The 11,030-nt window shown below is 33.7% G+C and overlaps 1 pseudogene; it reads right to left on the minus strand.

The window, feature by feature from the left end:
* Positions 1 to 9,072: 9,072 nt before the first annotated feature.
* On the minus strand, positions 9,073 to 10,762 carry LOC131065499 (phospholipase A1-Igamma1, chloroplastic-like; annotated as a pseudogene).
* Between the last annotated feature and the right edge of the window lie 268 nt (positions 10,763 to 11,030).

An 11,030-nucleotide genomic window follows, 5' to 3' on the forward strand; every position in this document is an offset into this window, starting at 1 on the left:
CCAACAACTCCATCGTCGTAGCAGGAGATCAATCTAAATATTGTTTCTTTTTAGCATGCCTTCTGTCAATTTCATCTTGAATGGCCTAGAGAGTCACAAAGTTCTTCTTTGACAATTTGTTGTTCTGGGTCATCATCTCGTCCATCTTCTATTTTTAGATTTATTGTTGAAAACTAAAATAACTTCTTAAAAAAATTAGACCTATAAATATATTTTAAAAAATGTGAAAATTTTGAATTAAGCTTTCAATTTTTTAGTAAACTAACTATTCACTATTAAAAATATTTTAAAATTTCTATTACAAATAAATTACATAATGGAGAATTTATTTAGTGAAGGTGTTATTTAACAAAGAATGTTGACCAAAAAAAAACTAAATAAAGTAAGACTATATAAACATGATATGTTCAATAGAAACCTTGCAAATCAACTCATCAAGCCACTTGTAGGAATATGTTGTCTAGAATGTTTTGATTAATACAAGCGAGATAAGATCGTATCATTACATAATCGCAAAGCGACACCAAGAACACATGAGGGATACATAATTGGCAAAAAGGCCCCCCACCAAAACACAACAAAAACCCAATAGGGTGAACATAGAACCAATAACTAAACTAAAAAACTAGCAGACAAAAAAGAACCAGGACCACCAAAACATGAAACAACCACCTAGCAAAAACAAAAAGTGATGTTCTACTATGCAGGGGTACCCTTTTCCTACCAATTATGACATAAACTAAGAAATTTATCAGAAAAGGAAACTTCTTTACTCGATCTAGCCCCAGAACCAAAGGAGGCCAATGTAGAGTCAGGGGTGGATTTGACCATCGAAGTGATGGCTTAGAGATAGTGGCCTAGGAGTCCACATGTCTTCTCTTTTCTATCTTTCTCCTTTCCATCTTGCCATTGATATCTTATAGGGGGCATTATGCTACTAGCCACATCCTTGCAAGCATTGTTGACCTCCTCAATTTTCTTTTTAAGGGCATCTTGGGTTTTCTTGATCTTTTTCAGCTTGTACTTATTGTCTACATTCCCAATCTTGGAGTCCATGTCAGCAATGTTTTCTCCCACCATTTCCTATTGCCCCATAATGCCCCTAAGATCATCGATAATTTTTCATACTTTGTCATTATCCAACTCTTTAACCCAAGTGCTGGTTTTAGCCTCAGCTTCGGCCTCTACGTCTAGCTGATTGATATTCTTGATGACCACATTCATTTGCACGGAGAGAAATTTTATCAAATCTTCCTATCTTTGGATGCCATTGTGCAAGTCCTTCATAATTTTTTCTAGAGTTGAAGTAGTACCCTGAAAGATGGAGTGATCAGTGAAGGGAGGGTTAAGAGGGGGAGGGCTAGGGTTTCCTCCAATTTTACCAGGGGACTAGTGCAATCCCAAAGTATCTAAATCCTTTGAGGGTTGCTTGATTCAAATCTAGAATCAACAACAACCTCGTTAACTATATCATGTTGTAATTCAAACTAGCCACCCACATCCTAATCCTTTTTGGTAGCAACAATGACCTTAAATTTAGCCATTCTAGCAAGATTTTTCCTAGTGAGAATTTTAGAACTACAGGAAGGAATGATCTATTCCTCATAATTAGAGGGGGTAACAATAATATTGGGATCATAGGTAGACCTAGCCACAATAGAAGGGACTCCACTAGAGGGAGATAAAGTAGGGTGGAAGTTATAAAATATCTGGATGAGACCTTGGTGGAGTGGGGGTTTGCCCTTTTCAATGGCTTTGCAAACAGACCGGGAGAAAGAAAACATAATCTAGAAATGGAAATTCATTCTAACCCCATACTAGAGATGATCTATCATGGGAAAAATCTATGCATGGAACCTTCTTTTTCTATCGTCTAAGGTGAACTATTTCATTTTGATCAGAACCGCATCCTTCCAAATTCTGGGGGGATCCTCCTTGTTGTAACGCCTTTGAAGCTTGGAAACTCCTTCATCTAGTTGAAAAAATTGATTGTAATTATATTTTGGATTTGTGCGAAAGGAGACACCATCAAGAGCTAGCTCTGTCACGTTCACAATAGCCTCTGCCAAAACCACAAAAGTAAAATCACCAATCTTCATGTTCCCATTGTCCCAAGCATTAATGAAATAAAAATAGAGCTTAGGGTCATGATCGGTCATCCCTTCAACATAATTATCTAGGTTCCCCTTGATCACTTTGTCCCACAACTCCCCATTATTCCTAAAATCAGAGCAACTGTTGGGTTTAGTCTAAATCAAATTGTCCCCCATATTCAAAAAATAGAAAACTGGGTTGAGGAAGTGACAAGCTTGGGAAATATAGTGGTAGGAAGTACCATTAATAATTTTTTAAATCTCACCAACTTAACTAGCAAAGAGTGAAAAGGGCAAGAAAGGAAAGTACAAAAAGGCTAACTTTGGAATTATACATCATTAACTAACGAGTTCTTCAAGATCATGGCATGAGCCTTTGGATCTAAATTTAGTGCAAGTGGAGCCAAATTTTGAAATCATTAACATACATGCCCGTCCCCGCCAACTTTTCCACCACACAGTTGCCTTCACATCTCACATGGTAGAACTTGATGTTTTCTGAGTAAGAGAAGGAGATCAAGACACTTGGTGATAAGAAAGTTGGCTTTCCAATATAGTTTAGCTGCCCTTTTGAGCATCATAATGGTATTGCTTGAGTCACCTTCAATAATTAAACACTTGAGCCCCTTTTACTCAACCACGATCAGCTCATGATAAATAACTACCACTTCAGCCATGCTTGAAGTTTGGATTCTAGATTTGCACACATAGGCAAGGATGAGGTTTCCACATGAGTCTCTAATAACTCCAACCCCTTTTGCCCAACCCAGGTTGCCCCTAGATGACTTTTAAAAATGCAATTTCAACCAATTGGTATCAGGTGTGGGGGGTATGTTGTCTAGAATGTTCAACATGAAGGCTACCAATATTATTTGTGTTAACGATTGTGTTGATAATGCATGAAAACTTGCATTACAATAAGCTTTGTTTGATAAAACTAACATCCATAAATTGATGATAAATTTTTTTTTTTCTCTAGATTTCTTATTAGATGATGAACTTTTATTTTAATAATCTTATAGTCTCATGATATTTGTTCTACTCTTTCATCTTAGGGAGAGCTACTCACTAATCCTATAATTTTGTAAAATGATCTTCCAAATGGTGAATCTCCTTACATATGACTTTGAACTTGCCTTCATATGTATTTAAGTCATATTCTATTAATATATGATATGATCCTATCATTTATTCACTCACCATAACAAACTATGTATTTAACAGTTTCAACAATTTGATTATACTCCTAATTTTTCAAATAAATATATGAATATAAGAATAAAAAATAATATAATAATTAAGTATGTCATTTAATTTATTTAGTATAAAAAAATGAAAAGAAGAGTTGCAAAACATATTAAATAGATTTTCAAATATATTACTAATTTAGATTTTGATAATTCATTAAAAATAAATTACTTAATTCATATATAGATATTCAAAACCATAAAAAATACAATAATTAATTTTTAAAAACTACACTATTTAAAAAAATACAAATCTAAACCTATGTATGCTAAATTTTGAACCTATTCTAAATCCCTAATTAGCCCAGCCACAAGCCTAGAATCTACAAATTCATTCAAAAAAACAAATGGATCTCTAAATCAAATGCATGAAAATAAACAATATTGTACATCATACAATTGACAAGCTTGAGTCCATTTTTCTCCTATCCTTCATAATCTTGTGAATTTGAGGCATATGCTCTCAATAGTAAGCACTAGCACAAGATGACATAAAGAAATGGAGATTGGTTGATTGATAATACAAGTGAGATTATGAAACGATGACAAAAGGTTCTGAGCAGAATTTAGCTTAATGGATATAGGCGCAAATTATGGATGTTGAAATGAGAGAAGAAGGCCACTTTGTAGAAGTCTCGGATAGAATCAATGGCTGAGATTAATAGGTGAGAAAATGAAGGAAGTTTTGAGATTAAGAGGTGATAGGAGTTTTCGATGCAAAGAAGAGTAAAAGTGAGACACTTGGCACATGACTTTGAGTTTAGATTTTGGAAGAAGAGGATAGTGAATTAACACAATAAATAAAAATATTTATTTAATCAAAGGAGGGAAAATATAAAGTTAGAAGTATTTAATCTTATAGAAAAAAATGATGATGAATTATTAAATAAAAATATATTTATTAAATTAATAGTGGAAGTTAATGAATTAATTAAGTAAATACAAATATTTATTTCATTAATAGTCGAATAATGGTATAATAATTAAAAAAAATAGATATTTATTTAATTAGGTTAGGAAATTTTTTAGGTGTCTACATTTTGCCACTCTTTGAAACAATGCAATTTATCATATTATTTTAAAGAAGATTAAAACATAGTGGCTAGGAAAGGGATATGGATTAAAAGCACAATGCCCTCGTCATGGGAAGGATGGGGAAAGATGATGACTTAGTAGGATGATGCCCCCTCGAGAGGACATGATGTTCTCACATACCATTTGCTAAGATAGAAGACACTTTAAAACAAGACGGAATGTTCTCATTCACACTAGAATCATAGGTCCTCAATGACCATAGATAATCATGTCTTTGGACAAGTCATAACATTATTAAAGAAACAATCCACAAACATAGCAAGCAAATGATCATGCTCCATCATAGCTCCTCCATTGTAGGACATCCTTTAGTAGCATATGAAACATGCCATTAAGATCAAATCAAGTAAAAGATAAGACTCACTAGACATAACAAACCATTTAGATCTTGCTAAAGTTAAGTATTTTTTGGTAGTATAATAATGATGGTGTCTAGATTTAGGAATGAAGCATCTCATATAAAACAAGTGTTTGGTTTTCAGTATGCAAGAACTTATATAAGACAAATGATAGATCAAGAGGATAATGTCTAGTTTTAGGAATGAAACATCTTGTATAAGAGAAAGGTCTGGTTTTGAGGATGTAACAAACTATATAAGACAAATGATAGTTGATAAATATTACTAATATTCATTAAACAATTGATCAGTTAGGTTGTAGGCTATTGAGATGTAGGGAATGAGTTAGAGATATTCATTTGTCCTTACTTTGAAGATCTATTTTTTTTTGTCAAATAACTACTTTAACACTACAAATTTACATATTGTCCACAAATTTACCCTACAAATTATCTTATTATTGTATATGTTGACCATGCTATAAAACATTTTCATGAGTGATTTGATGCATCGTATTACTAAGTTATATTTGACACTTTATGAGTTGAGTCTTATATTTTGGTCAATGTTTTGTTCAAAGAAAATTTTCAAAGGTTTGGTTATCTAATTGGGATTCTCACAATGTAAATAATGAAATGTGTACTATGTAATGTTTTGGCTTATTAAATTTTCATTAGAGATTATTTCTTTCAAGTGCGAATGTACCCAATACCATAAAAATGAGTCTAGATGTTAACTTTCAATCAGTTTAAAAAAATGGATAACCCTGAATCCTCAACTCTGAATTGAAGGAGGTCGATAATTCATTTAAATAGCATTTATTCTCTTGACCAAAAATTCACAGATAATTCTCTATGTATTACTCTTATATAATCCATAAATTGTTTATTTTTAAGACTTATATTTCCCAAATTATCTAATGTTAACCAAGAAGAGGTCAAATCCTAATGTATTGCAACTGGTTCTCCCGAATGGAACATGGGTGTTAGGGATGTATGCCGATTCAATCATTGGATTATAAGAAAGGGTTTGTGCATCTGTCATTCTTTTAAAACATAAAGAGTAGTGGTATTTATAGAGGAAACTGTGCAGAGTGATGCGCATTGATGTCAGGCAAACGCATTTTCTGTCGCAAAGATAATGTAAAACAATGTCAAAGCTTAACCGTTTGTAAGAATATACTTTGGCAGCATGAATGGAGTTCTTGTAATAAATGTCAAAGCACGAGGTTGTCTCAGGAATTATATTCTTTGCCTTCTTATTTCCCTTTTTCTTGTCAACTAAATAGTTGTTTATTCAAGAGTGCTTTCGACGTGTTAGAGTGGTGATCGTCGAATGTCAAATGTGATTGCCTTTGTGTTTTGATTCTCTTGGGTTTTATAGTGCACCTCATGCCGGCGGTAGGGAAGGGTTTATAGCTTTATAAGAATTCTATTTTTATATTCAATAAATATGCAATAGGCTTTCTAAGAATTCTATTTTTATATTCAATAAATATGCAAGTGTATTTATAAGAAGTTTAAAGGATAAAGTTTAAATGTATTTTAATATTATATAATTATTTGTATAATAATATAAATTTATGTATATTTTGATTATAAATATGAATTCTGATTTATATAAATGATCATTTATAATAGATCTATCATGATCAACTTAAATACAATATAGAGTCTAGATAAGCTAATTTTTAAACAAGTAAAGGGGAACTAAAAAAATATTCAATATGTTAAAAGAAATATTTGATGTTTAGAAAACGAATTAAGTTCAACCTCCACAACATTCAGTAATTTTTAGAAGATTCATAGTCATTTGACCATGGATTTTTAAAAAAATTAAGAGAGTCTATTCCATACTTCACAATGAACTTCTATTATGCCAAAAATATGATGTAAAATTAGTGTTTCACTTTCTAATTTAATTTCTCTATGTCAATGGATGGTTTACTAGTATTAATACAAGAAGAAAAACTAATTGATTCCTTCAATTTGATTGCATAATATATATAAAGAACTTTTGTAGTAAAATAATTAAGATATAATAGACAATTCAACCACTTGTGTGTATGCATCCAAGGCATTTGGTTGGAGGGTATGTGGAGACAACAAGAGAGACCTTAGAATCCACTAGCCATACCTCTTGCAAGTTTCATTCAATACGATTTTGCCTTGAAAAGAGGCATTTTTGTGTTAAACTTTGTAAAAAAATAACCATTAAATGTAACTATCTTGCAATACATGTTGATCTACTTTTAGTATAATAAGATTTTTAATACCTATCCTTGCCTACACATTTTTCATAGATTTATTTTTAAACTTGTTCCAAATGTCTAATTAAAACACTTTGCTTCCTACAAAGCACCTATGTAGTTCTAGTTAGGGACAAAATCTCTATTCTTCTTTTATTTTTTCCTACTATATAGCTTAAATGAGATGCTTAGCAAATATTTTATTATTATTTCAATATTTATTTGAAAATTTATGAATAGATTTAAATAATTTAGTACATTAAAATAATTTAGGAATAGGATCATATCATATACCAACCAACTATTGATTAGAGGGACTTGAAAGTGATATTAAAATAATATGTAAGAATGTTCACTATGTGGAAGATCATTTTACAAAATTGTAGGATTAGAATGGAAGGTCATTGATATCACAATATTATTGGAATGGAATCTCACCATGTAGGGAGTGAGCTAGAGATATCTATTGGTCCTTAGCTTTTGGTTCTAAATTTTATCAAGTAATTATTCAACACTACAAATTTATACAATTTCCACAAAATTAACCCAACAAATTATCTTATTATTATATATATTGCCCATTCTATAACACATTTCCAAGAGTGATTTGACATATCATAAATCTATGGTCCTACCAAGATATATTTAGCACTCTATGAGGTGGGTCATATAGGTTGGTCAAAGTTTTCTTCCAAAAAAATATGGAAGTCTAGTTATCTAAAGTAGGATTTTCATAATGTAAATTATAAATTGAGTGTAATGTTTAATATTTGACTCATAATTTTTTTAAAGGATTATATCTTTCAAGTGTAAAATCTTAATACCATAAAAAATGAGGTTAGATGTTAACTTTCAATAAATCTGACAAAATAGATGCCTCTCGATATTCAACTCTGAATTGAAGGAGGTTGATATTTTATTTACATTATTATCCTCTCGACCAAAAATTTGCAATACATTGCTTTATATATTACCATTGTATAATCTTAAAGTTGTTGATTATGACATGCATTTCCTAAATCATCCAATTGTAGTGAAGAAGAGCTGAAATCTTAATGTTTGGTCCTATTGTGAGACATTAATTAAAACAATAATGATGGAAATAACATCACATGCTATAATCAACTTTAAAATTACATTTATACTAAAACTCAATTTGAGAGATTAAAAAGTAAGATCAAAGTGATTTTATTATGTTCAAATTTTGTATAATAATTAAACAAGTGTTAGGATCATATTATGTATAAGCTACCAATAATTTTGAGGGATTAAAAAGTAAGATCAAAGTAATATGTAAAGGGATTTACTATTTGGAAAAATATTTTTCAAAATGATAAGATTAACAATTAGTTTTTTCTAAGAGGGAGGAGCACAACTAATATAATGAGATTATAAGACTATTAGAATGAAAGTTCTTCATGTAATGAAGAATCAAAGATAGTTATAGATCCTTACTTGATGGATGTTAAATTTTGAAATAATTTTTTTTTTTGGATTCAATAGTGTGCATTTTTAGATAGACATTTTAGATCATTCTAAGCGATCTATCATTAAGAAGAGGAAAAGAGAATGTTAAGTTTGTCACACAAAGATTATACTATGAATTTATAATATGCATTGTCCATACAATTATCATCACAAATAATATCGTTATCAATCATGCCAATCAAACATGTTAGATAATGCAATTTCACAACTGAATTAATGAGTTGATTTTCAAGATTTTTATTAAATCTATCACATGAATCATCTTACTTAATATCTAACATTCAACTAGGTATCTTATACTTTGATCAATTTTTTTCATTTAAAAATAACTTATAAGAATATAAATTTTAAAATACATTGAACAAATTAAATGTTTGAATTACAAATAATTTATTAAAAAAATGAATTTTCTAAAATCAATTATATGAAAAAATAAATGAGTATTATTTTGATAAATAAATACCTTCATTACATAATAATAAATCTAAAAAATCAACCACCAATAATTATCCTTCCCCAAAAAAATCTGAACAATAAAATTGATATTAATTGTGTGTAAGCAATTGGGGCTTTTATATGCCCTTATGACCCAAAATCAGCTTGAGAAGCTGCCTAGGCCATGTGGAGAGGGCACGTCATCAGCATCTCTTTCAGGCTGTACCCATCTTCCATAGCAATTACGCACCAGCCCTTTGTTATCCAATTGATGCCAATTAATGGGCACCATCAAATCCTTCCGCAACATATCAGAGGCCTTATTAATCAAAGCCACATCACGTCGAGCCTCGACTCGAAACGAAGCACTCGAGCTTTCAAACCCATCCAACAAGTGCAAATACACCTCCAAATTATGACACCCGGCCAGATCAGGGTTACTCCTCAAGAACGGAGATTTCTTGATCTCCAACCCTAATTCAACCCCAACATGTTTATATGACCAAGGGAGAGACTCCAACACATGCCCAATTACTTTCTCATATTTCTCCATTCCTTCATTGAACAAAATGCCAGGCATTTTGGGTACCACGTCTTGCTTACCCACAACACGTAAGACCTTTACGCCGTGCTCCTCCACTGCGTCCTTGAAAGCTCCGTTGCCCACCCGTGGAGCCCCAAATGAGAAGACAGTAACGGGAACTTTCCGAGTCGGATCATTTGCATGCACATTCACTCCCTTAGCAGCTATTTCAAAGGCATTAAGAAGAGCTAGGGCGCCACCGAGACTGTGCCCACAGATGCTAATGCTCACCTCCTCACCACGCCCCGTGTACAGCGCCACCAAGCGGCGTATCTCCTCCATCACTTGCTCTGAGGCGCTGGTGCTTGTTATAACGGGTGGCGTCATTTTTAGAAGTATAAATACTCAGAAACCCACGCTCTACCTTAATCGCGGTGCACTCGGAGCAGCCGAGGTCACCGACTGGGTGAAGAATATCACGCAGATTCTCCATCCATTCCAGCTGCGTGACAGTGCCACGCCACGCCACCGTGATGTCACGCCTCCCAAGGCGCTTCGTCTCCTCATCGGTGCTCACTGCCACGTAGCCCATCCAGTTGGAGTCTTTGCTCCATGGGTCCATTGAATTCGACCGCCCGAAGAACTTGGGCAAATGGACGTCAGACATGGCGTAAAGATACTTGCTGACCCGGTAACCCGTGTTTTGCAGGTGCAGTTTCTCCAACGGCCTTTGCCGGTTGTACCTGCAACAGCCGCAGTATTTGGAGTGCGCGTCGAAGTCGAAGGCGTCGTAGGTCGCCTGTGCGAATTCCCCGTATTTTACAATCTCTCGCCTGAGTTTTGGGACTCAAAGGATTCAGAAGCCCTTCCCAGTTATTGGAACCCTGGTATTTTCTCCAGTCTTGACCGAGATCCTCTTTTGGCGACACCGTAGGGCTGTTTCTGTAAACCTCTTCGAGCCGTCTTGCAAATTTTTGTAATTCGACGGGACTGAATCTGACCGTCTGCGTTGCTTCTGGCGGCGGCGGATTCACACGCAGGTTAGTTCTCTTCCGGATCGTGTGCTGCTGCCTCTCCTTCGTCTCCAACAAATCTGCCGCTAGTTCAACAACAGCGGACACTTTACCGCCATTTAACAGAGATTTCGATGATCTGTTCCGGGCCGCTAAAATGCGAAGATTTGTGGAAGAAGACGAGGAAACCCTAGAGCTTTTAACCTTGGCGCTCCCAGCAGTAGTGCAGCTGGTCCTCACAAACGGAGTGTGGGAGTTAGAGATGTATGCCGATTGAATCATCGTTCTGGTAACCTATCTCAATCGGATTATATGAAAGGATTTGTGAAATCGGATTATAAGAAAGGATTCGTACAGCGGCAATTGTCTTGAACGTAAAGAGTAGTGGTGATTATATAGTAAATAGTCCGGGGCACACCGCGTTGATGTCAGGCAAACGCATTTTCTGTTAGAAAATTATTGCAAGACAATGTCAAACCTCAAACCGTTTGCCGGTGTGAATGGAGTTCTTATAAGAAACGTCAAAGTCAGGAATTATGAGCTCTTAATT

The sequence above is a fragment of the Cryptomeria japonica genome, chromosome 4, assembly GCF_030272615.1.
Source record: "Cryptomeria japonica chromosome 4, Sugi_1.0, whole genome shotgun sequence".
NCBI classification, from domain to species: Eukaryota; Viridiplantae; Streptophyta; class Pinopsida; order Cupressales; family Cupressaceae; genus Cryptomeria; species Cryptomeria japonica.